This window comes from Petaurus breviceps, unplaced genomic scaffold (assembly GCF_028583685.1).
Source record: "Petaurus breviceps papuanus isolate PSGF00001 unplaced genomic scaffold, PetGlider_PUasm1.0 208, whole genome shotgun sequence".
In the NCBI taxonomy this organism is placed as follows: Eukaryota; Metazoa; Chordata; class Mammalia; order Diprotodontia; family Petauridae; genus Petaurus; species Petaurus breviceps.
This window is the reverse complement of record NW_027185852.1, coordinates 27,661,873-27,688,678: the sequence shown is the minus strand read 5'-3', so window position 1 is coordinate 27,688,678 and position 26,806 is coordinate 27,661,873.

Sequence of the window (26,806 nt, the reverse complement as noted above, 5' to 3'; positions counted from 1 at the left end):
CTCATATCACAACTACTCATTCTCAGGATCATGGGGGTCACTTTGATGAGAAACCAAAATGGCCGCTTCTGCCAGCCAAACAATAAATAAGCAATATGCAGTTGTCCCATGGTCACCAACTAATTCTTGGTATCAGGATTTCCCACCTTTTAAAGTCCTCATGTCAGCCATATGTAAAATCAGTGATAGAAATAGGAAACTTCAGCTATATTTACTTGAAGCTAGTGCCTTTTCTCTATGGGGATGTTTGCACAGTGTTTTTTGTCTTTGTTCCTGACCCTTTCAATCAATAACATTTTCCCATTCAGAAAAGAGGATCATCTTACACTTAACTTTCCTTTCCTTCAATATCACAAACTCTAGGAGGAAGTGGTCACTTCACCCTCAGGTTCCTATCAATTACATCATGACATTTATATCATATTTACATCCCAGTTCATGAAAATCAGATCCAGAAGAGAATTGATCAAGGAAGGGATAAGGGAGGAAACTTGGGAAAGAAAATAGGGGAAAGTGGACAGATCTGCCTTAGTTGGGGTTGGGTAGGAATGAACACAAAGCAGTAGGCTTCATGTTTGTGTTCTGAGGGTTAGGCTTCTTCTGATTTTCCACTAGCATCCCAGCCTCTGGCTTCAACCCTTCCCAATAGAGATTTGATGAAGTTCACCACTACAGAATGAGTCTGGTAAACCCTCTGGGAACTCTTAAAAAGATAATAAATCTGAAGACAGATGGATATGTTGGGCTTTGTCTTATGATGTGACTGATAGAAATGATGTGGCAAAGGGGCCAGTGAAATCAAAGTGGTGTGTGTGTGTGTGTGTGTGTGTGTGTCTGTCTGTCTGTGTGTCTGTCTGTCTGTGTGTGTGTGTTAGAAAGAGATTTGTCTGAGAGGGAGGCTGCCTAGTTCCACATCACTTGTGAATTACTACTAATCACTTGTTCCTCGTTGGGTAGCAGTGTTGAGCAGCATGACTAACTGGGCATCACAATCCAGTGTCTTAATTCTAGTGACATTTTCTCTGTGCAGATGATTATCAATTTTGTTTGTTTGGCCCTAAGCTCTCTGCCGACCTCCAGCCTCCTGTCTCTAACTCTCTTTTGGATGCCTCATACCGGATAACCTGTAGACATCTTAAACTCAACACACCTACAGCAGAACTCATTATCTTTCCCCCAAACCCTGCCCTTTTCATCATTTTCCTATTACTGTGGAGGGCGTAAGGATCCTTCCTGACTCCTCACTATCTCTCACCCACCATGTCTGATCAGTTGCCAAGACCTGTCCATTTCACCTTTGCAACATCTCTCCAATACATCCCCTTCTCTCCACTGACACTGTCACTATCCTGATGCAAACCCTCATTACTTCACAGTTGGATTATTCTAACAGCTGCTGGTGGGTCTGCCTGCCTCAAGCATCTCCCCACTCCAATCCATTCTCCACTCAGTTGTCAAACCTCCTAAAATATAGGTCTATTCTATACTTTAACCTACCTCACTCCTGTGCCCTTCCACTCTCTTAGTGGTTCTAGGGATGTGTTGCTAAATGTTTAACAACCAGCTCTCCAAATCCCAAATGTACAAATGAAACCCTTTATTAACATTTTCTCCATCACTTTCTTAAGTCTAGAAAGATCAACAAAATAAGCCAAATCCTGATTTTGTAGCCTTCATTGATTTCTGAGTTGTAAATGTTCATCCTGAAAATTTAATAATCGTCTCTTGTGAGCTGGTCTGGTCTAGCACACCTCTGAGTAGGTCCCTATTGCCTCCTAGATCAAATATAAGATGCTGTTTTACTTTTAAAGTTCTTCATAACCTGGATACTTCCTCACTTTTTCAATTTTCTTACAACTTATCTGCCCTCCCCCCAATCAGGTCCTCTATCTAGTGACATTGGCTTCCTCCATTTCCCCAAACAAGACTCTGTCTCCCAGAACTGATCATTTTCTGCAGCTGCTCCTCCTGCCTGGAATGTTCTCCCTCCTCATATCTGCTTCCTGGCTTCCTTCAGGTCCCAGCTAATACACCCCTTCTACAGGAAGCTATTCCCAATCCCATTAATTTTTCTGTACTCTCTTTGAGTTATCCCCAATTTATCCTGTCTGCATCTTGTTTGTATATAATTATTTACATGATATCTCCCCATTAGACAGTGAGCACCTTGAGAGCAGGGACTGATTTGTTTTTTTGTTGTTTTCTTTTTGCCTTTATTTACCCCCACTCCTCAGTGCAGTGCTTGCTTGGCAGAAGTAGGTACATAATAAATGCTTGTTTCCTTGACTTGATTTGCAAGCTGCCTCCTAGTTCTGACATTCTCTGTTCTAAGGCCTCCCAGCTCTGACATTCTGCATTCAGTGATTCTATAAAGAACCAAATGCAGGGCCACTTTGCATAGGAAAATAGCAAATGGGAAAGACAAACATCGGAAACTTAGTCAGTGACCCCATGGGCCTCCCCTGGGAAGCAGAAATCCAAACCTTGCTCATGGAAAAACGATAAATGCAGCCGCAGTGTGCCTGAATGGCTCTGCCCCACAACCCGATGGCGGCTAAACGACGCTAATGACCCTTGGGGGCTGGGGGGCAATGTCTTCCCACTATTTTTAGATTTCTATCGGATGCTAAGGCATTCTTGGCTATTTTCGTATTGGTCTGGTAGGGTGTTTGACTTCCTGCAAAGTCACATGACTGAGGGGGGCTTGGACCTCCCTTCAAATCAGTGTAATGGGATTATCACAGAACCCCATGCCCTGCAAGAGGCTGAACAGGGGAGGGTGTGGGAAAGGGGCCCAGGAAGGCAATTGAGGACAACCTCAGTTAACCAAAAGATCACACAAAGTCAGAGATGGGAGGGGCCTTGGAACAGAAAATGTCAGAGCTGGGAGGGACCTTGGAACAGAAAATGTCAGAACCAGGAGGGGACTTAGAAGATGAGTCAGAAGATTGAAATGTAGTAAAAAGTTTGCTACATCTGACATCAGAATCATATCTTTGCCACTCATTTCTTGAGGGACCTTACCTAAATCACTCAGCCTCAGTTTCTCTCTTTGTAAAATGAAGGTGCAGTGCCTGCTATTGCAATAATCAATGCCATTTGAAAAAGATTTTAAAGTTTATAAAGTTATTTACACCAATTATCTCATGTTAGCCTGGTTACACATTTGTGTTATTATCTTCAATTCACATAGGAGAAAATAGAGACTTAAGAAGGATTGCATGGTTTGATCAGAATGCCAGTAAATTTCAGAGGTGGTATTTGAACCCAGGTCTTCTAGACTCCACGATGTGCTGTCTGTCATGCCATGTTAGGTCCTAATTCATTCATTCCTTCATTCAGCCAACAATCAACAAGGATTTAATTACCTACCATAGTGTCAGGCACTATGCTATCAATACAAAGGCAAAAAAATATATCTTTCCTCAAGCAACTTATACCAGGGAGATAATGTGTGTTTGTAGGTACAAGTATGGGGTAGGTTTTTGGAGGATGGAGGACACCAGCAGCTGGGGAAAGGGCAGGGCAATGATCAGACAAGGCTATATCATGGTCCACATATACGTTTAAGTCACGATCTTCTATCCTCAGTGTCTGTGATGAAAATGGGCACACATTTAGAAAAACCAGCACATTAAGAAAACCTATGTACTCAGGGTAAGTCTAAAATTGTACACTTTAGTACATTTTCTTTTTTTGTCTCAGGAACTGCCTCCATCAGTGCAGCCTTTTTGTTGATCAGATGTTTCTACTACTAAGCTGAGCTATCCACACTGGGCTTGACAATTACCTTATTAGGCATGACTGGTCAAGAGCACAGCCAAATTAATTGATCAGCTGAGTGACTTCTCAATTTCTTTGTTTACAATTTGCTCCTTTGCTCAGTTGGACTTACTCCACAACAGTAACTGTAGTATTTATCTTGCCAGCTTAAAACTTAATGGTGTTTATAGAAGAAGGAGGAAAAATCATAACTTAAAACACCCAATATTAGAGATGGATGGAGGAAAATATGAAACCAACTCACACAATTTTAAAAGTGAATGGATTAAACAACTCAACCAAATGAGAAAGAGTAACATATGGGATAAGAAAACAAAACCCTATAATCTTTTACCTACAAGGAACATTTGAAAAACAAAGACATTAACAAAATAAAACCTAGGGGATAAAAAATAAGTTATTATGCATCAAGTGAATTTAAAAAAGCAAAGTTGCCATCATCATATCCAACAAAGTGAAAACATATTCAAGATTAAAAGGAACAGACAAGAAAACTACTTTTTGCTGAAAGGAATGATAGATGAAAAACCGCTATCAGTAATAAACTTAAACACTCACATTTCTTTGGCATTTAAATTCACAAAGGAAACATCATCAGAAATGAAAAAAAAATCATCAGAAAATGATAATGACGAAACAACTGGGATGCAGCTACAAGAAGACAAAGGATATAACACAGAAGCGACTTCAATATCCCTCTCTCAATTCTGTATGTCTAGCAGAAAGATAAATGGAAAGAAAATATGGAACTAAACAAATTTCTGGAGAAACTAGAGTTAAAAGACTTGTGTCTTCTAATAAATGGGATGACAAAAGAATATACATACCGTGTTTCCCCGATAATAAGACCTATCCCGAAAATAAGCCCTCCCCTTACTGTGTAAGATTCCTCTAAAATAAGCCCTCCCCCGAAAATAAGCCCTATTGAGATTGCTACTGTAGTGAAGGTGATCCCCTACACTACACGCTACATTACGGTACCCTTTGTATCCCCCGCTCCCCCCCCCCCCCGGGTGAAACACACGCCACGCTCTGAGCTGCATCCAATCAGAGCTGCAGCAGTGAGCGCATCATCCTGTTCTTCCCCAGTGATTTGCTTGCTGGCGCCATTGAGAGCAGTGCCGTGGAGGAGAGCTGAGGCAGGACAACATAAAAACCTGGTATGTAAGCGGGAGTGAGGAGGCATGATGGAGGATAAAAAGGGCATGATGGAGGAAAAAAGAAGAACTCAGTGGGCATGATGGAGTGAAAAGAAGGACTGATGGTCATAATTTTATTATTCTGTCTGTTTTGACCCCCAGACATGAGTACAAAAAGGAAGAGCTATACTGTTGAGTATAAGAAAGCAATTGTAGAGGAGTCACATGTCATTGCTGTCAATGCTCATTTAAATAAGCCCTCCCCTGAAAATAAACCCTCTGGTGTTTTTCTGTCCAAAAAATATAATAAGACAGTGTCTTATTATCGGGGAAACACGGTATCTCTCAGTACCACATAGTGCCGATAATACAAACTGACCATGTATTAGGGCAGAGAGATATTGCAAATAAATGTAAAAAGATAGAAATAGTTAACACATCCTTTATGGTCCATGACACAATAAAAAAAATAGCAATTGGTTCAGGGAGCACAAACAAAAGATATAGACCCAAATGAAAACTTAACAATGAAATCCTAAATAACAAGTAGATAAAAGAACAAATTGTAGAAACAATTGATAATTATATAAAAGAAAATGATAATGATGAAACAATTGGGATGCAGCTAAAACAATCCTCAGGGGAAATCACATTCAAACAAACGAACAAACAGTAACAAAACAGAAAAAGGGAGAATTAATGAACCAAATGCATTTTAAAAATTAGAAAGCCAACAAATAAATCTAAAATAGCACAGAAGAGGAGATATTAAAAATTAGAAGAGAAATAGAAAAATTGGAAACAAAAGCAGAAATGATAAAACTAAAAGCTGTTTCTTTGAATATACTAATAAAAACTGATAAACCCTTAGCTAATCTGATTAAAAAGATAGAGCAGAATGTCATATCAATAAAATGGCAAATGAGCAAGGTGAAATCATAGCAAAACCAGAAGAAATAAAATGAACAATAAAAAAATATGTATAATTATATGCAGACAAGATTGCAAACACAAAAGAAATAGAGGAATACCATCCAAAACATAAAATACTCAGTCTATTGAAAGACCAGACTGAGATACCCAGACTCAGAGAAGGAAATAGGTCTAGGTATAATCGTATACCAAAGAAAAAACTCCTGGTCCTAATGGATTCACAGGAGAATCTATACAACCTATAGAAGTTTTACAGTTATTAATGTCACTTTACAAATTATTTTCAAAATTCAGAAAGAGAGCACCCTACAAGAATCCTTTTTATGGGATAAATATAGTCTTAATACCTAAACCAGATAAAGAAAACTATAGGCCAATATCATTAGTGAACATTGATTCAAATATTTTAAACAAAATCTCACCATACAGCAATTTTTCCAGGAAATCATTTATTATGATCAAGGAGGATTTATACCAGGGAAGCAAAGATGGCTCAACATTGGAAAACAGTTGACTTAATCATGTTAAAAAACCAAAGTGTGTGATAATCTCAATAAAGGAAGGAAAAAATCTTTTAAAAAGTACAACACTCTTTTATGCTAAAACTCCTACAAAAGATAGGCATAGAGGAACTTTAAAAATATCATAAAAGCATTTATCTTAAACCAAAAGCAAGTATCATATTCAATGGGGATCCATTAGAATCTTTTCCTCATAAATATAAGAGTGAAGCAAGGGTGCTCACGCTCTCCACTATTATTTGATATAGTTCTGGAAAGGTAACAATAGCAATAATAATGAGAGCCAACATTCATAAAGCACTTACTATGTGCCAAGCACTTAACAATTATTATCTCATTTGATCATAGCAACAACCCCATCTGATAGGTGCTATTATTATCCCTATTTTACAGTTGAGAAAACTGAGGAAAATAGAAGTGACATGTCTTGCCTAGGTTCCCACAGATGGTAAATGTTTGAGGCTGGATCTGAACTCAAATCTTCCTGACTTCAGGTCATTGCTCTATCCATGGAACCATCTATCTACCAATGAGAAAGTAGAAAGAAATTAAAAGCATAAAGATAAATAAATAAGAGATTAAAATTATTTCTATTTGCTGACAACATAATAGTTTGCTTGGAAAATCCTAGGGAATAAGCAAAGACACTCATTGAGACAATCAATAGCTTCAGCACAGCTACAGACAACAAAATAAATCCTCAGAAGTCAACAGTGTTTCTATGTAATAATAGCAAAACTTGAGAAGCAATAATAGAAAGGAAAAATCTTATTCTGAATAACTACAAAATACACCAAATATCTGGGGATCAACCTCCCAAAGCACACAAAAGACATAAATTCAATTACAAAGTGTTCCTTAAAGAATTAAAGAACAACTTAAATATCTGAAGAAATATTCAGTGTTCATGGCTAAGCCGTGCCAATATAAAAAAATGACAGTACTGCCAAAATTAATTTATACTTTTAATGTTATGCCAATCAAATTAAGAAGATACTTCTTTGTAGTACTTGATAAAATAATAACAAAATTCATTTGGAAAAACAAAGGATCTAGACTATCAAGGTAAATGATGGAAAGAAGTAGGCATAAAGGGTACTTTAAAGTATATTATATATAATATACTTCAAATTATATTATAAAACATCAGTCATCAAAACCATCTGGTATTGGTTAAAAAATAGAGAGATTAATGGAACAGTAGACAGGGAAAAATCAGGAACAATAGAACTCAATGTTCGAATAAGTGGAAAACATAAATTATCTAGGAAAAAGCTCCTTATTTGATAAAAACTACCAGGAAATCTAGAGAGCAGTGTTGCAGAAATTAAGCTTAGAAAACATTTTACAACAAATTCTATAATACATTCCAAATGGGTGTATGATCTTTTTACAATTTTTTTTTTGCTTTTTGGAGGGCAATTGGGGTTAAGTGACTTGCCCAAGGTCACATGGCTATTTTTTTTTGTGTTATCTGAGTATCTGAGGCTGGATTTGAACTCAGGTCCTCCTGACTCCAGGACCGGTGCTCTATTCATTGCACCACATAGCCGCCCCATACAATCTAAATATTATAGATCATGGCATAAAAAATTAAAAGAGAAGCAGATTATTTACCTTTTATAGCTATGGGTAGGAGATGTATTATTAACCAAACAAGAAATAGATGCAATTAAAAAAAGATAAAATAGATAACTTTGATTACTTTAAATTGAAAAACTTTAGTGCAGAGAAAACTAATCCAGGTAGGATGAGAAGGGAAGTGGTCAAATGGGGGGAAAATCTTTATATCAATTTTCTCTGATAAGGACTGGATATTCAAGATACATAAATAAATATAGATTTATATATCAATAAAGATGTATTAAGTACCTATTAGGTGCCAAACACTGTGCTAAGTTCTAGAGATTTGAAAAGAGGCAAAAGACAGTCCCTGTCTTCAAGTAGTTTACAATCTAATGAGGGAGACAACATGTAAACAAATATATACAAAGCAAGTTACAAACAGGATCAACAGGAAATAATTATGAGAAAGAAGTCACTAGAATTAAGAAGAGATGGTAAAAGATTAATAATTATATTAATAAGTATACATAATACCAATAGCCATTCCCCAATAGGTAAGTTGTCAAAGGATGTGAACAAACAGTTCTCATATGAATTGCAATGTATTTATACATAAGAAAAATGCTCCAAATCACTAATAATAAAATAAATGCAAATCAAAATAACCCTGAGTTTTTACCTCACACTCTGAAAATCAGAAAAAATTGCTAAAAAACAAAATAACAGCAGTCAAGGCTGGAGAGGTTATGAAATGATAGGCACACTAATACATTGTTGGGGGAGTTGTGAAACAGTACAACCATTTTCTAAAGCAATTTGGAATTATGCAAAGAAAGTGACTAAAATGTCCATACTCTTTGAACCAGAAATTATATTACTAGGTTTATATCCCAAAGGGACCATCAATAAGAAGAAAGTTCCCATATACTTGACAATATTTCTAGCATCACTTTCTGTGATAGCTAAGAATTAGAAATAAAGTAGATGCCCACCAACTGGGGAATGGCTAAACAAATTGTGGTACCTGAATGTAATGAATTATTTATGTGCTGTTAGAAATGATGTGTATAATGAATACAGAGAAGCGTAAATATTCATAGAAAGATATTTGTTTATATGAACTGATGCAGAGTCAAGGAAACAGAGCCAAGGAAACAATATACACAGTAACTATAACAATGTAAACAGAAACAACAACAACAAAAAATCAAAATAAAACTACAGCATGACAAAGATCCAGCAGGAATTGGATGAAGAGAAATGAGAGGACACCTCCTGCTTACCCCTTTGTTGAGGTAGGAGGTCCATAGGTGTTACATGCTACACATATCTTCGGACTTTTTCAATGCATTGATCAGTTGTGCTTATTTTTTTCCTCTCTATTTGCTTATATGAGATGGCCTTCTTGGAGAGGGAGAGGGAAAGAAACTGGGTATAAATATGATGATGTAAAAAACAGAAGATATCAATAAAAACTTGTTTTAAAAAGATGAATTCCATTTTGAATGTGTTAAGTTTATGATTTCTTTGGGACATCTGGTTTGAAATGTCTAATTGTCAGTTGATGACATGGGACTGGAGCTCAAGAGAGTAGGGCTGAATATAGAGATCTGGGTATCATTTGTATAGAGATGATATAATTCAAGGCACTATTCTGTAGTCACATTATAATTTTCTGCCCCAAGGTCCTAAAGTGCTTTTTGGCACAAAAATTTTGGGGTGGAAGATGAGAAAAATCCATGGTATCATGATAAGAAATGGTCTTATCCAGGTTACATATGAAAAGAACTGTGGGCAGAAGACCTAGATCCAAGTTCAGATCTTGAGCAAGTCACTTGACCCTGTTGGTTTCAGTTTCCTCATCTGTAAAATGAGCTGGAGAAGGAAATGGCAAGCCACTCCAGTGTCTTTGTCAAGAAAACCTCCAAATGGTGCCACTAAGAGTCAGACAGTACAGAAACAACTCAGCAACAATAAATTCAGTAACCACAAGACTCAGGACAGGCTGATTTTTGCCTCAGTTTCCTTATTGGTAAAATGAGATAAAAATACTGTCCTCACTCTGTCCACCTCATGAGTTGATGGTGATTCCTGGCCCAAGATCACAGAGGAAGTAAGTGTCAGACCCAGGGGTCCAAGAAAGCTGCTCTGACTCCAAACTCCTCTGTTCTTTATACTGTACCCCCATTGCCTCTCAGAACAAAAATCTGCATTAGTGGTGGGGGACCACATGGCTCATGGGTATGACAGAGTGTTTTTGTGTAGGCTGGTGTTAAACACTCCTTGGATCATTCACTATGTAAACATTAAATAATCTAATTTGGAAACAATGTTCTCCCGAGGTCCCTCTGTGCCACCTGGGCCGTGTTCCAGGGTCCTGGATTAAGATATTAACGTATTAGTGACATATCAAAAGCCCAGATCCACAGGCTGCCTGCTCCCTGATGGACTATTTGCTGGTCTAGCCCATATGAACACATTTTAATTGGAGTTTTTAAGGAGCTGCACCACCCTGTGTGATGGCAATTGATGGCCTGTGTAGCTTCTAGCAGCTGGTGGGATCCTTCTCTCAGGATAACAAGAAAACCTTGTATTTCAATGGCCTCATGCCAGGTTGCTTCATGGCCCTTGACAGACATGATCTCATCCATCTTCATGGAATCCCTGTGAGGTAGGTGGGTGGTCAGCCAGCACCTGGGACAGATCCCCACTGGACAGATGGAGGGAAATGACAATGAGGAGTTACTTTTAAATATGGGCCATGCCATCTTGGTCACCTGACTTTTTCTGTAGGGTTCTATGTGAGAACTGTCCAAAAATTGAATGGAAGGTAGTGAGCTGGCAGTGCTGAAACAATGGCTAGATGTCTACTTGTTGGGACTTCTTGGAGGTTTTGAGGTCCCTTCCATCTTGGAGGTTTCGAGGTCCCTTCCATCTTAGAGGTTTTGAGGTCCCCTCCATCTTGGAGGTTTCGAGGTCCCCTCCATCTTGGAGGTTTCGAGGTCCCTTCCATCTTGGAGGTTTCGAGGTCCCCTCCATCTTGGAGTTTTCGAGCTCCCTTCCATCTTGGAGGTTTCGAGGTCCTTTCCATCTTGGATTCCACCACTGAATCCATCTGAGATTCCAGACATCTGCAATCCTTCATGGTGCCATTTTTGCTCTTTGGTTTAATGGAGACAAACCTGGGCTAAGAATCATAGAATCCCAGATTTACCATAGAATCCCATAATCCCAGATGTTGGTTGGAGAGGGGGTGAGGGACCCCACTGATATTTTCAAATATCTGAAAAGGTCTCTCCTGGAAGAGAGATCAGACACTGCCAGCACCACCTACCACCATCTTTCTTCAGACCTGGACAGAGAGAGCCCTGGACCCTGAACCCAAGAGTCTGGGGAGCAGTCAGGCTTCCAGTCCAAGGCCCTCTGCCATCCTCCTGGAAAGCAGATCCCATGGCGATACAGCCTGGGCTCTGCTCCTGCAGCCACAGCTACTGAAGCCCCAGAGAGGAAAGCTCTCAACATGGAAGTCGAACGGTTCAACCTCAGATCCTAAGTGGAAATAACAGCAAAGAAGAGTCCCGTCTGCTGTGCTGCTGCATCCTGGGACCAGGAGATCTTTCCACCTGATATGGCCTGAAACCTTCCCCAGGTTCTGTCTCCCTCTCAGGCTGTGAGCTCCCTATCTGCATCCTCAGCCCTTAGCATGGAGCTTTGCAAACACTAAGTGCTAAATAAATGCTTAATTTATTGCACTTAACGAATGCTTCATTCATTCACCGGAGATATCCAGGTGGAGTTAGGGTGGCCGCTTGTCAGGGATGTTGAAAACCAGCTCTCCTTCAGGTCTGAGGTGCCCTCGATGTTCTCTGAGGGCCCCTCCCTTTCTCATTCCATGGGCTTCCTTCTCCTCTCACTACAGACCCCTGGATGCAGGCCCTTGGTCCCCCTCAGATGGATTATCATGTTAGCCTCCTCCCAGCTCTCCCTGCTGCCACACTTTCCAGTCCCCAATCCATTCTCTCACAGCCGCCAATGAGATCTTCCTAAAGCCCAGATCCGACCGTGTTACTGCCCTAATTGAGAAGTTTCAGTGGCTTCTTATTGCCTCTAGGATCAAATAAATACAAACTCCACTTTCAAGGGGTTTTCTCTTTTTACCTCTACTGTTAGGATGGGGGGAGACTTATGCCCATTTTGCAGATGAAGAAACTGAGAGGTTCTCCCACAGTCACATAGCTCAGAACTGTTGGATCTGGGATATGGACCTGTGCCTGTTGAGTTCAGTCCAATACTCTTATCTACTGCACTGAGCTGATTGTCCTGAACTAATAATAATAGATGCTCAGCCGTACCTGGAGTAGAAGCAGGGGCTTTCAAGAAGGGGGCCATCCAGATGCCCAGACTCCTACATGGAGGGTGCTATTTCCTGGGCTCTAGGGTAAACCCATCCCCAAAGCTAGTATCAGAGGTGGGTGATGAGGATTTTTCCATATCACCCTTCCCCTTTTCACCCTCTTTCCCACCCCCCAACTCAATTCAACTCATGTTGACTTCAGGACTTAGAGAGACCATGAACAATTATAAGATCATAGATCTAGGATTGGAAGTGGCCTCTATTGGGTTACAGAGAAGGAAACTGAGGACCAAGGAAGGTAGAAAGGTTTGCATAGGGTCACAAAGTTAATGATCATTAGAAATAGGATTCAAACTCTAGTCCTGGGATTTTAGAGCCAGTGCTGTTTTCCTCAATGTACTAGGCTGCCTCCTGTTCAAACCCAGACAGAAGGAAGAAAATGCAACGCCATTGGAATTACAGACCTACAGTTCTCACCATCAGAGAAGTGGAAGGTTGGAAGGGACATTAGTGGAGGACATTTGGCTTGACCCATGCACAAAAGGAGCCCCTGCTACAGCATCCCTGACCTGTTATTGTCCAGTCCCTGATTGAGGACCTCCGAGGATGGAGAGCTCACCACTTCCCAACACAGCTCGTGCCACCATTGCACTGTGGTGCTGCCAGATTATCCTGTCAAATAGGCTTCTCTGAAATATTCACCTTGTTGGCTCATTTACAAAAGGGGAAACTGGGAGCATGGGAGTTGGGGGAGTGGGCACAACTCACCAAGGTCACACAGTTAACAAGAATCAGGGGCAGAGCCTGGATCCCAGCTTGGTCTGACACCAAACATCTCTTTCAGGGAGAAGGTAGAGGAGAAAACCTTCCTTCCCAGGCCTGGGCCTGCTCTCAACCTTCCTCTGTGTAAAGCCTGAAGTCCTTCACATTTCTCTTTTTTTTCCAGGAGGAGGAGGTTGGGGGGGGGGGACTGTTGCTGGGGATCCTCCACAGACCCTCTAATTAGCTTACTCAATCCAGGTGTCTCTGATTAGCTTTTAAAATAAGCAAAAAGAACATTCCAGAAAGAAGGTGCTTCGGTGATGGCAGGCAGGGATGGGGGGCCCAAGTCTGGCCCCCTGGCCCAGCCTGAGGGTTGCCATGGGAACGGCCAGGCAAATCTCAGGCAGCTTGGCATAAATATTTATGACTGATGCTGAGATCCCTGGGCCCCTCCAGAAACCCATTTGCGCTCCTAAGTGATCTAATTGAGGGCTGCCATTGTCGGCCTCCCCCAAACATCCCTGCCCCCTCTCACTTCTATTCAGTTACCAGGCTTGGGTTTAACATTTCCAAGTGGCTGGTTCAGAGCCCTTGTCCACAACAAAAGCATGCTGGGGATAGTCTCACTGTGGGCCAGCACGCGATGGGGAGGGGGAGCCAGAGCAGGCCGTTGCCTGATCTCAAGGGCCCCCCTCCTCATCGCTAGTGCTAAAGAGGCGCCCGTCCTGAATAGAAGGGGGCCACAGGGACTCTCCCACCGGCCCCCAACCCAGCCTGGTGTAATTTCCCCCTGAATAGGGGGGTGCTTCACTATGAAAAGGGGGTTGCCACATGGGCCAGGCAGGAATAAAGGCGGGAGGCCCTCTCCACCAACCAGACGGCCCCCACCCCCCCCCAGCCTGGCCCGCAGCACTCCACTTGATGAGAATCTGAGTGGCTGGGCACAATGGGTGGGGGGAGAAAACTGGAGACCTGAGAGCGGACATAGACTCCAAAGGGGGGCCGGGGGCTCGGTCAAGTGATTGGCCCACCCTGAGCTGGGGGGCAGGCGGGAGGGAGATGCTCCGAGGCTGGGGTGCTCAAGTGTCTGAGAACAGCCTTTCAGTCGGGGCTCCTTCCTGGACCCCCGCCCCCACCCCTCCTCACTGTCCACACTTAGATTTTCCCCTGCCTCAGACAGCAGCCCCGATGATTTAATCAAGTACAATTCAAAACACCGATTGCAAGTGCCTACTGTGTGCGAAGCACTGTGCTGGGTCCTGGGGACACAGGGTCCCTTCTCCCTCTGCTCCACCGTCTGTCGCCCCCTTAGCCTGGCTAAGTGCAGGGAACAGGCTCTGAGGAGACGTACGGGATGGTTTCGACCCTCCTATGGAATGAGCCCCAGAGCAGCGGGAGTGAAGTTGGGCAGGGGGCTGCATTTCCCAAGCCAGGGATAACTGATATCTGCTATGTGTCTGAGGTGGGAGCACCACATCCCCACTCCCCCACCCACGTGGACCATGAGGACCGTGGGGACCATGGGGACCATGGGGATTGTGAGAACGTGGGGACCATGGGGACTGTGGGGACCGTGGGGACTGTGGGGATGGTAAGGAATGTGGGGACCAGGGGGACTGTGGGGACCGTGGGGACTGTGGGGACCAGGGGGACTGTGGGGACTGTAAGGGCCATGGGGACTGTGGGGACCGTGGGGACTGTAAGGGCCATGAGGACCGTGGGGACCATGGGGACCGTGGGGACTGTGGGAACTGTGGGGACCATGGGGACCGTGGGGACCGTGGGGACCATGGGGACCATGGGGATTGTGAGAACGTGGGGACCATGGGGACCGTGGGGACTGTGGGGACTATGGGGATGGTAAGGAATGTGGGGACCAGGGGGACTGTGGGGACTGTAAGGGCCATGGGGAGCGTGGGGCCCACAGGGAGGAGAGGCTCAGATGCCATCTCATCAGACAGCATGAGCAGGCCCTCCCGAGTCAGAGGTGCTGTCCTTCAGGACCCTGATTTCAGAGAGGAAAGCAACAACAAGCTAATTAATGACACGCTATCAGTCTGTGTTTCTAGAGGGTTTGACATTTGCCAAGTACTTCCCATAGATTATCTCATTTGATCCCTCCAACAACCCTGGAGGTGGGTACTGTTACTATCATTTTACAGATGGGGAAACTGAAGCAGGGGGTTAAGTGACTGCTTCAAGGTCACACAGCTAGTGACTATCTACAGGAGCATTTGAACCCAAGTTAAATCATTCCATTTTCACCAGTGCTAACTGAACCCCCTATGGGTTGTACCCTGGGTGTGGGCCAGTGGGCTGGATAGTGCTCAGGACTAAAGAAATTTCCTCCCTTTCTTTAGGAACAACTCCATTCCATTCTACAGCATTATTTAAACATCTGATGTATACAAGACTTGATGCTTGGTGCTGGGAAATCAGAATTATGGAGGTACATAGCCACTGATATGAGGGAACTCATGGTAGAGTTAGGGTTGGGGAGCAAGGAGGGAGCTCAGGCATAAGGAAATGGGAGACATCAGTCAGTCAACAAGCACTGATGAAGTACTTGCTGTATGCCAGAAGTACCAGGCCTAGAGTCAGGAAAACCTGAGTTCAAATCTGGCCTCAGACACTTACCAGTTGTGTGACCCTGGGCGAGTCATTTAACCCTGTTGACCTCGGTTTCCTCATCAGTAGAATGAACTGGAGAAGGAAATGGTAAACCACTCTGGTATCTCTACCAAGAAAACCCCAAATGAGACCACAGAGGGGTGGACACAGCTGAACAACAGTATACCATGAAATATGGTCATCTCTGAGGATAGGGAAAAGCCTGAACATAGTCCCTGCCTTCTGAGGACCTCTCTAGCTCAGGATGGCAGAGAACAGGGAATGATGGGGGCAGACCCATGCTCCAGGAGCATGGAGGAGCGAGGGGGGATGCCCTGTGTCTGGGGGATTCTCCCAAACTTTTCTCTTTCACAGTCTCCCCACCTTAGCCCAGTCACTGTGATCACTCCTCACCACCTGCCTCCCCCACTCCCCTCTTGTCTCCTGAATGTCCATAGTTCTGCCATCTGTTACTCATTAGGGACTTGGCTAGGATCCTGTCCCAGAAGCTCCTGGGTCCATCTCATCATGGCAGGGAAGCATTGTCTTTCCTTCATCACACTCTGGGCTCCAGCTACACCCCTGCTCATGTCCTTCACTTCTCTGTCCTTCCACAGTGCCTAAGCTGGGGTCCTCCTCCCAGGCCCAGTGTGTATGTGTGTGTCTGTGTGTGTGTATGCTCTCACACATGTGTGCACTGGAACACACAGGGCTCTCTGTAGTTCACAGACAACTTGCACATACAATTTATAGCTTATGAATTTGCTGTTCATCTTTTCACTGGTTCCTCTCCACAGTCCTGAGTTATCAGGACAGGGATTCTTACCTCCCTTTTACAGATGAAAAGCCTTCCACACAGTGAATTGGTAGCCCGGAATCCGGTACCTCCAGGCCGATTGTTCAGCAGTCCTCCAGTTACACGTGAAAGGAACAGAACACTGGGCCTGGAGAAAAGAAGACCTAAGTTCAAATTTGACCACAGACACTTACTAGCTGTGTGATCCTGGGAACATCACTTAACCTTAATATCCTAAACTGGGAAATGGGAATGATAACAACATCTACCTCCCAGGGCTATTGTGTGGATCAAATTAGATCAGATTTGCAAAGCGCTCAGCCAATGCCTGGCACACGGTGTCTAACGAATGCTTGTTCCCTTCCTCCCTCTCCATCTCTGTTCCTGCCTTCTCTCTATTGAAATTAGGTCTCTGCTGCTGTTTTTCTTGGAACTTGCCTCACTGACTGAGGCCTGAGACAAGCTCAAAGAGAGGCTCCTCCAACAAGGCATCTCTCATTCATTCCTTCACGTCTTACAATATCCTGCCACCTCTGGGGTTCCTCGCAATGGAACATCCCTCTGCTGCTGCTTCCATTGGGGACCTCCTCCCAAAGCCGCCATTTTGTAAAGGGAGGTGCTTAGCCCTGGAGGGCAGGACCAAAGGTCATGAGGGAAAGCTAAGTGAGGGAGAAAGAAAATAATGAAATGGATAGAAGATAGAGAGATAGAAAGAGATAGATAGATAGATACATACATACATAGATACATGAATAGATAGATGGATGAATGAACAGATAGACATAGTTGGATGAACAGATGGATAGATAGATGAATAAATAAAGGGAGGAAGGAAGGAAGAAAGGAGTAAATAAATAAATAGAATGCTAGTGTCCAAAGGTTAAATGGAGCTTCCTGGGCAGGGAGTGAGCTCCCCATCATTAGAGATCTTTAAGAAAAAGGTTGGATGGCCACATGGAGGGAATGTTACAGAGGAGCTTCATGCTTTGATACAAGTTTGATGCTATTTGCTTTTGGAAGAAGTATTGGTTTAATGAGAATGCCTACCCTTCTCCTCATACGTCCCAAAGTGGAATGGCTACTTTGGGAGATGGTGGGCTTTCCTTTCTTGGGATCTTCAAACAGAGGCTGGACAATCCCTAATCAGGTATGTTATGTTAGGGATTTCTTTTTGTGTATGTGTTTGAACCAGGTGACCATTGAAGTGCTTTACAAAGCTCAGATTTTGCGATTCTCATCCTTTCTTTCCTTCCTTCCTTTTTCCTTCCCTGCTTCCCTTTTTTCCTCTGTCCCCTTTTTCTTCTTCCTTCCCTCCTTTCCTCCCTCTCTCCCTTTCTCCCTCACTTCTTCCCTTACTCTTTTCTTCCTACCTTCCTTCCTTCTTTCTTCTCTCCCTCCCTTCCTCCTTCCATCCCTCCCATGCTTGCTGGGTTATACTTTCTCTGACACCATGAAGTCTCCTCACTCTTTTCACTCCTTGCAGGAATGTCTCTTGGCTCCTGTAGAGAGTGACCTGAGGTCACAAACAACCGCTGAGAAGGGGTGTGAGGGAAAGAGGACATATTTCAATCTTCTTCCCAGGAGCTGGAGAATGACAGAGGGAATCTTCCTTGGGTCAGCATCTAGATGTCTGACAAGACAAGACAGATGCAAGTGGAGGGTTGCAATCAGCAGGGTGTCAGGGATGTGGGGATAGACTCTGTTAGTCCATGTAACTGACAGGCCCCCTGGGTGCCTGAGGGGAAAGAAGAAGGTCCAACTGGGCCTGGGGTAACCACTGATATCGCTTCCCATCTACATTGTCTATGTCGTGTATATGGCTAGCTATTTACTCGTTGCCTCCCCAGTTAGACCCTGAGCTACTTCAGGGCAGGGATTATTTGCCTTTTTTAATGTATGCCCCAGCTTAGTACAGTGTCTGGTACATAGTAGGAACTTTCTAAACGTTTGTTGAATGCCAACCAGGACTTGCTTTTTTTTTTCTTTGCCCTTACATTCTGCTTTTATGCAATTAATGCATATGTAGACACAAAAGCTTTTCCACCTGTCAAAATTTTCTTTATCCTTCAAGTTTTAGTTCAAAGGTCATCTCCTCCAGGAAACCTTCCCTGATTTCCCTTCTTCTCTTGTCTCTGAATCCCAAAATTATTTTCTTTAGATAATGCATTTGGATCCTTTTCACCTTTTCGCACCCCTAGTTTCTAACACTTAAGAAGAATGTGGATACAGTAGAGAGTGAGTGTCCAGAGGAGGGCATATGAGCTGGTGAAAGGCCTTGAATCCATGCCTAATGAGTATTGGTTGAAGGAGCTGGACATGTTTAGCCTAGAGAAGACTGAAGTGGGAGGAGGGAACATGAGAGCTTTCTTTGAGTATCTGAAGGGTTTTCATATGGAAAGGGGATTAGTCTTGCTCTGCCTGACCCCAGAGGGCAGAACCCAGAGCAAAGAGGGGAAGCAGTGAAAAGGTGGGTTTACACTAGATGTCAGGAAAACCTTACTATTAGGACTGTCCCAAAGTGGAGTTATGTGCCTCCAGAGGGTCTGGGTTCCCTCTCCTTAGAATAATCTAAGAAATCAGATATTTTGTAGTAAGGATTTCTTTGGTGTATGGGTTGGGCTGGTGGCTACTGAGGTCTCAAATTCTGTCACTCTGAAATCCAGAAGATACAAAGAAAAAAATAGCTCCAAGGAGAAAAATTATGGAACTATGAGAAGAGACAATATGGTTACACAGGGAGCTCATCAACTAACTTAGTTTTTTTTTATTAAAGCAATTGGGGTTAAGTAACTTGCTCAAGGTTAAACCACCAGTTATTATTTCTGGGTGTGGTGCTGAGTATCTGAGCCCAGATTTGATCCAGGTCATCCCAACACTGGAGCTGGTGCTCTTACTCACTGAGCCACCTGGCCGCCCCTTTAGGTTTTTAAAAGATATTTATAATGAATGAAAGCTAGGACATGTCATAGAGGATTGATATAAAAAACATGCTTTGCTACTTAAAGATGATCACAAATATTTATGTTCAAAATGAGCTGAGGCTGGTAAAGAAAGCTGAGATCCAGGAAACTTATTTTTTCTTTTAAACTATATTAGAGGAAAGAGAAGTATCAAGAAAGGAATAGGATCACTTCTTGGGATGATCACTGACAACAGGATGAAGGAAGAAGTATACGATACTTATTTCATTTCTGTTTAATATGCCAAGGAGCACACCTTTCAGACTGTGTTGTTCATCCTTCGTTATTGAAGAAGACCAATGACATCATAAGGGTGATGTCTTGACTTGTGCACAAATTGGATTGAAGTGAGGCAGAGCTGTGCAAAGTCATCAGTCTCACTCTATCTTCCTGAGTAACTGAGGTCCAGTTGGAAGATAAAAGTTAAGATGACTGGTGATGGAAAGCACAAAACAAAAATTGCTAATATAGATATATTTGCATAGTGCTTAGCACAGTTATTGGCAGATAGTAGGTAATTAAGAAATGTAATTTATAATAATAAAATAATACTATAATAAAATAACAATAAAATAATTTCTCTTCTCCTCTTGGCCAGATAAATAATATCCTTAGGTCCAGAAATAACTGGTGGCTATAATTCCTGTGTGCCTGTTGGATTGTGAAGAATGTCCAAACAAGGGAAAAGTGGTCCAGTTTTCAAAGAGCTAATAGAGAGTAATCATCAGAGTAAGCTTGATTTTTTTTTCTGGGGGAATTCTAGTAAGGACTGTTAAATAGATGATTGGATAATACAACAACAGTGAGAATAGAAACTTTATAGAGAGTTTTAAGGTTTATGAAGTATTTTCTATGGATGATATTACCTGATCATCTATGGAGGAAATCTAGAAAAAGATTTCAAAGAGTCATCCTCAGCTTCATCAGGACTAGCCTTCTTTTCTTTTTGACTGGATCGCAAACTCAATGGAATCAAGGAGATGCTGTCCATATAGATTTATCTAGATTTTAGTCAAGCATTTGATAAGACATCTTATGCTATTCTTTTGAAGGAGATGGAGGCATAGGCTTGATTTCTGCATTAGGAACTACTTAGATGATTGAAGATCAAGAGAAATTGTTAGTGATTTTATGACAACTTGTCTTGGGGTTTTCGGGGGACTAGCCCAGAGATCTGTGCTTGTCCCTGCCATTTTTTTACATTTTAGTCAATGAATATGATAAAGACTTATCTGTCTATGAGGGTTTGGAGGGTCAAGTGAAAACAAAAGGAAGATTGTGCCTACTTCCTCAGGATATTCTTTGCACCCAACACTTCATATCCTGACTCTAGGAATTTTCTCTGGCTGTGTCCCCTGCCTGGAATGCCCTCCCTCCTCTTCTCTGCCTCCCAGCTTCCTTCAAGTCTCAGCTAAAATCCCACATTCTGCAAGAAGACTTTCCCAGTCCCCCTTAAACTTCCCTCTGAGATTAACCCCAATTTATTCTGTCTATATCTTGTGTGTACATAGTAGTATATACCAGGGTGTTGTGACCACTAAGCCTATATAGAATGTCTGCTGTGCAGTCCAGCATAGTGGTTGGTTGATGGCAGCAGGCTAAGACAGACTGTCCTCTGACTTTGTCATCAATGCTGAGCTGGGTGAGGAGATTGTTTTTCAACAGCCATATTAAGTTCAAACCATCTCTCTACTGGATGTTTCAGTAAACTGCAGTCTCAATATCAGTCAGGAGAATGATTTGGCAGTCAAAAATGCAAAAGTAATGAGTTCTTGAGCTCCATTAAGAGGATGAACTTTAAACATCCCTGGGCACCTTTCTATTCTCTGCCTCAATTGTACAACATCTGGGACACTGGGTCCCATTTTGATGGCCCCAGTGAAGGAAGGTCTGTGATAAGTTGGAAGGCAGAGGAAGGCAGCTGGGATGGTGAAGAGCCATGAGTCTGTATCCATGAGGATAAGCTGGAGGAACTGGGGGAATTTAGGGTGGAGAAGGAAAGATTCAGGGAGGAAATGAGAGCTATTTCCAAATATTTGCAGGGACTTCATGGGGATTGAATCTGTTCTGTGTGGTCTCAGGGAATAGATCTAGGAGCATTGTCTAGAGGTGGAAAAGAGGAAATCTTAGGCTTGATGGACTTCCCCAGGAAGTGGTAGATTCACCCTCCCTTGGACATTTTCTCATCCATCCTCCTCCCCTCTTTTTTTAACCCAGGAGTAAACTGAGACCTAGGAAGATTGAAGGTCATCCAACTAGTGTGAACACTCCTCGTTCTTTGCTCATGGTTCCTGGTTTAGGACTGGGGACACAGTAAAGAATCAAGACTGGGCTGATTGAACCCAAATGCCTGAGATGTCTAACTTAATGGAAACCTATGAATGCAGCCAACTCTTTCCTGGGGAAGTTTTCCTTTCCCTTGTGGGATTGCTCCAACGAAGCCTTAAGAGGGGCCAGGAAAAAAGGCCCTTGCTCCTCCTCCCCTGGCCTGGACTGATCAAGGCACCCAGCACACAGATGTCCAAGGGGGGAGGATGGAGCTAAAGAGCCTCCCAACCCGCTCTGGCTGACGCCAGGGGTTTGGAATGGCACCGAGCCCTGCCCCAATCTGGAGACTCCAAGACTCCAGAGGTTTGCCCGCGTCCACTTTGGGGTTTGAGAGCAGCAGAAGGGCAGACAAAGGAGAAGATCTGGACCATTTTCCTTGGGGCTATAAATGCCACTCCTCTATTTTTTCAACTTTCTCTTAGAGTCTATGAGATGTCTTAGCTGAAAAAGAAGCATAGAATGCAGTCCATCAGAGCTGAAAGTAGCCTTAGAACTTAGAACACAGGAAAAAAAAAAAACTAAGGACACAGAATGTTAGATCAAAAAGGGGCCATTTGGGATGGAGCAGTGGGCATGCTCAGAGAAGATTCATGCTGAAGGAACCAAGCAGTTCTGTTGGGGTTTGGTCCATCCCTCCCCCATCCTTTCATTAATGGAATGGAAGAACACTGTAGTGCACATATACATAACCAACCAAGCAGGACTGTTGGGAGAGTCAGAGTCAGAAAGGACAATTGGGGCTTCCAGAGTAAAGGTGGATATTCAGTCAATTGGGCAATGGGATGGTACTACCCATAAAGAGATGAAGAACTTCTGAGAAACAAGTCAGCTAATCAGAATTTACTAAGTACTTGACTATGTGCTTGGGGTCCCCTAGGGCTTTATTCTGGTACTTCTCTTCTCACTTTATCCCAATTTTCTTGGTGATCTCATCAGCTTCTATGGTTTCAATGATGGCCTCCATATTGGTGATTCTCAAGTCTTCTTATCCAGCACTAACCTTTCTCCTGACCTCCAGACTCATATCTAACTTGATGTCTCATAGACATGTCCAAAACATTTCCCTCAAGGCCTCCCCCTTCCAAATTTCCCTAGTGGGGCAAATAGTAGGTACTTAATAAACAATTGTTGACTTGATAATTGTGATTTTCAGTTTACCAACTTCCCAGTTATCTAGGCTGTCCATCTCAGCATCACCCTTGATTCTTCACTCTCTATCACCCCATATATACAACATGTCACCAAGATGTCCTGCACATCTCCCACATGTGGCCATTTCTCTATAAACACCAAGCCCAGCCCTGGTGCTGGCCCTCATCACCTCTCACCTGGACTAGTTACCTAATTGATCTGCCTGCCTCAAGTCTCTCCTTATTTTAATCCATCCTTCATACAGCTGCAAAAGTCATTTTCCTAATTGTTTATCCCAAGTCGTCTCTTCTCCAGGTTAAATATCCCCAGTTCCTTCAAACAATTCTCATATGGTATGAACTCAAGACCCTTCACTCTCCTGGTTCCTCTCCTTAAGAGCGCTATTTCAAGAGGAACAGATCAGAAAAATAAATAGACAGAGAAATGAATAAAAAAGGAAATGAAAAATGAATAGATAAACAAATAAGAATAGTAAGGAAATGTAATCCTGTGAGAATATTTAGGAACCATAGGGTGGGAGTGTTGTAGAAAAGATATGGCTGTATGATGGCATTGATGAGAATGATTGATGATAATGGTGATAATCATAATTAATAATAATAATAAGTATAATGGTCATCCAAGTAGTTTATCAGATACTTCCTAGCTATGTGACCCTGGGCAAATCACTTAACTATGTTTACCTCAATTTCCTCATCTGTAAAATGAACTGGAAAAGGAAATGGCAAACCACTCCAGTATCTTTGCCAAGAAAGCCCCAAATGGGGTCATGAAGAGTGGGACATGATTGAAATGACTGAACAACAACAATACCCAGGGGGAGGAGATGGATGTCAGGGTTGGGAGACAGATCATAAATTTTGCTCAAAGATGAGATACAATGGTAACAAGAGAATTCAACCATTTGAAGCAGATGTTTTCTGGCTCTCTCCCTGTGTCCAAAGCAGAGCCATCCGTAAGTTCTTGACTTGCTCTAACTGCAATACAATTAATCACTCTTATTTTGATCAACAAGGAACCTGCAGCTGAAACAGAAATAATGGGAACTCGAAGGGGCCATGTTCCCTCAATTCTGAAGCTTTTGATAAAAGAGAGGAAAGCTTGGCAGAATTTAACATGAACACTTAATTTGGGAGAGAAAATTTCAACATGTTTGGAGAAAGGCTAGGTTATGTGAGTCAATTCAAAAGCAATGGACAATAATCTGATGAAAAACAGATGGGTTTCTCAATAATTCTGATTAGAAAGACTTGTGTAGAGACACTGATATCAATTCATTCACCCACCAACTTCTGTTTTTTAGGAGTATTTGCAGCAAATGGGAACTATGCAATCTCAAGTGGGCACTCATGGTGGCAAGGCAAATATTCTATGGCTCTCTGTCCTCTCTGGTGTTCACCATTCTACTCTCCACATCAGTTATTTGAAACTTTCTCATAGCTCTTCTGGTTTCCCATGGCAATCCCTTCCCCCACCTTCTCAGCAGAGGACCTTGCCTATGCTTCACTAAATAAAGTGAGACCATTGATTGAAAGTTCTCCTGGTCTCCATCTTCCTCATCTTCCATCTTTTGGACATCTTTCCTCACCATCTCCTCCTTCACTCCAGGCTCAGATGAAGAGGTGACTCCCTTGCTAAATAAAGCAAAGCCATGTGCATTCACCTTTGATCCTACTCCCTCCTGGTTTTTCTATCAGATTACCCACCCCCATCATCATCCCCAATCTTTCTCTTATCTTCAGTATATCCCTATCTAGTCTACTGAAGTCTATCCACATGCCCAAGTCTCTCCCATCCTGAATCAGCTCTCATTTGACCTGGCCATTCCTGGTATCTCACCTCTATTTCTTGGCTGAACTCCTTGAGAAAGGCATCTACAATCAGTATCTCCACTTCCCTTCTCACTCTTCTAAATCCTTGGCCACCTAGCTTCTGATCTCATCATTCAACTGCAACCACTCTCTGCAGTTAACAGGGACTTCTCACTCGCCATATTGTATAGCTTGTTCTCAAGCTTCATCCTCCTTGACCTCTACATCCTTTCACGGTCAAGGTGATTCTTCTTTGTTATTAATATTTAATATTAATTAATAATAGTTATTAATAGTATTATAGTTATATAATGTTACATTATATTATATAACATATGTAATATATTGTATAATGTGTCATACTTGCTAATGATACTAATTAATATTAATATTTTCAATTAACACTTTCCTTACCTCCCCCACTAAAGAATAAAATAAAACCATTATAATGAATATGAACTATCAAGAGAAAGCATTGCCTTACTCTGCATATTGAATCCATCACCTTCCTGTCAGGAGGCAGAGAGCATGGGTTATCTTTGGTTCAAGATGATTTTTCTGAAGTGTAGGTCTGACCATGTTACCCTCCTAATCAATGAGTTCTGTTGGCTCCCTATTACCTCCAGGAGCAAACATAAGCTCCTTTATTTAGCATTTAAGACCTTCTGTAACATGGCTCCTTACTAATTTCCAGTCTTCTTACACACTATGCCCCTTCGAATACTCTGTATTCCAGTTACACTGATCTATTTGCAGTTCCTTGAACATACAATCTCATCTCCCATCTCCATGCTTTTGCACTGGCAGTGCTCTGTGTCCAATATGCTCTCCCATCTCATCTCATCCTCTTAGTTTCCAGGACTTCAGCTCAAATCCTCCCTTCTTCAGGAAGCCTGTCCAGGTCCCACCTACTGCTGGTGCCTTCTATGATGAGCTCCATCTCTATGATGATCTTGTATATATCTTATATGTTCATAATTGTTTGTTTATTGTCTCCCTCATTAGAATGTGAGCTCCTTGGGGGCAGGGACCATGGTTTTACTTGTCTTTTGTCCCCACCACTTAGTACAATGCCTGGAAAACAGTAAGAGCTTAATAAATCTTGTTGGTGAAGGAAGGAAGGGATAGAGGAAGGGAGGGAGGAAGGAAGGGAGGGAGGGAGGGAGGAAGGAAGGAAGGAAGGAAGGAAGGAAGGAAGGAAGGAAGGAAGGAAGGAAGGAAGGAAAGAAGGAAGGAAGGAAAGAAGGAAGGAAGGAAAGAAGGAAGGAAGTGAGCAAGGAAGAAAGGAAGGAAAGAAGGCTTTTTTCTCCATGTAAAAGATGACTTTGAATCATAGAGTTATGAAATGTTAGAACAGTAAGGAACCTCACACAAACAAGAAGATCAACCTCATTTTCTAGAAGAGGAGCATGAGGTTCAGAGTGGCAAGGAGTTCAAAGCCTCTCCATCCAGGTCTGCTGACACTGGGCTGGGGCTCTTTCTCCTACCTCCTAAGCCATGCCATAGGCTCACAGGATTTAGACCTGGAAGGGAGGAAGGAAGTGTGGAGTGCATTTAATCCCACTTCCTCATTTTAGAGAGATGGGACCTACTCAAAGTCACAAGGTCACAAGCCAGGGCAGAGTCAGGAGTTATATTCAGATTTTGGAAGCTTAAAGACTGGAATCTTTCCACTGCCACCCCTCCCTCCATTCATCCCCTATCCAGAGGTCCTTCACACATCAGAACTAAAGAAATAGGGTCAGGGGTACTTACCATCTCAGGGAAGGGGAAGAAACAGAATTTGGAACTCCAAAACTTAAAAAAATACCCAAATGTTAAAAAAAAGTGTTTTAACATGTAATTGGGAAAAATAAAGTATATTTTAAAAAAAGAATTGCTATGAAGAATTTATAGGTATGCACCTCTCTAGTAAGTCTTACATTGATGACTAAAAAATAAATGGGGTCAGGGGGCATAAAATGGGTAAAGTTCTAGAATCTGGGACCTGTGGAATAATCACACTTCACATTTCCATACTCCCTTTAAAATTCAAAAGCAATTTTTACTTCTTCTCTTGCTGCAGTCTTCCAACAGACCCATGTGGTAGAA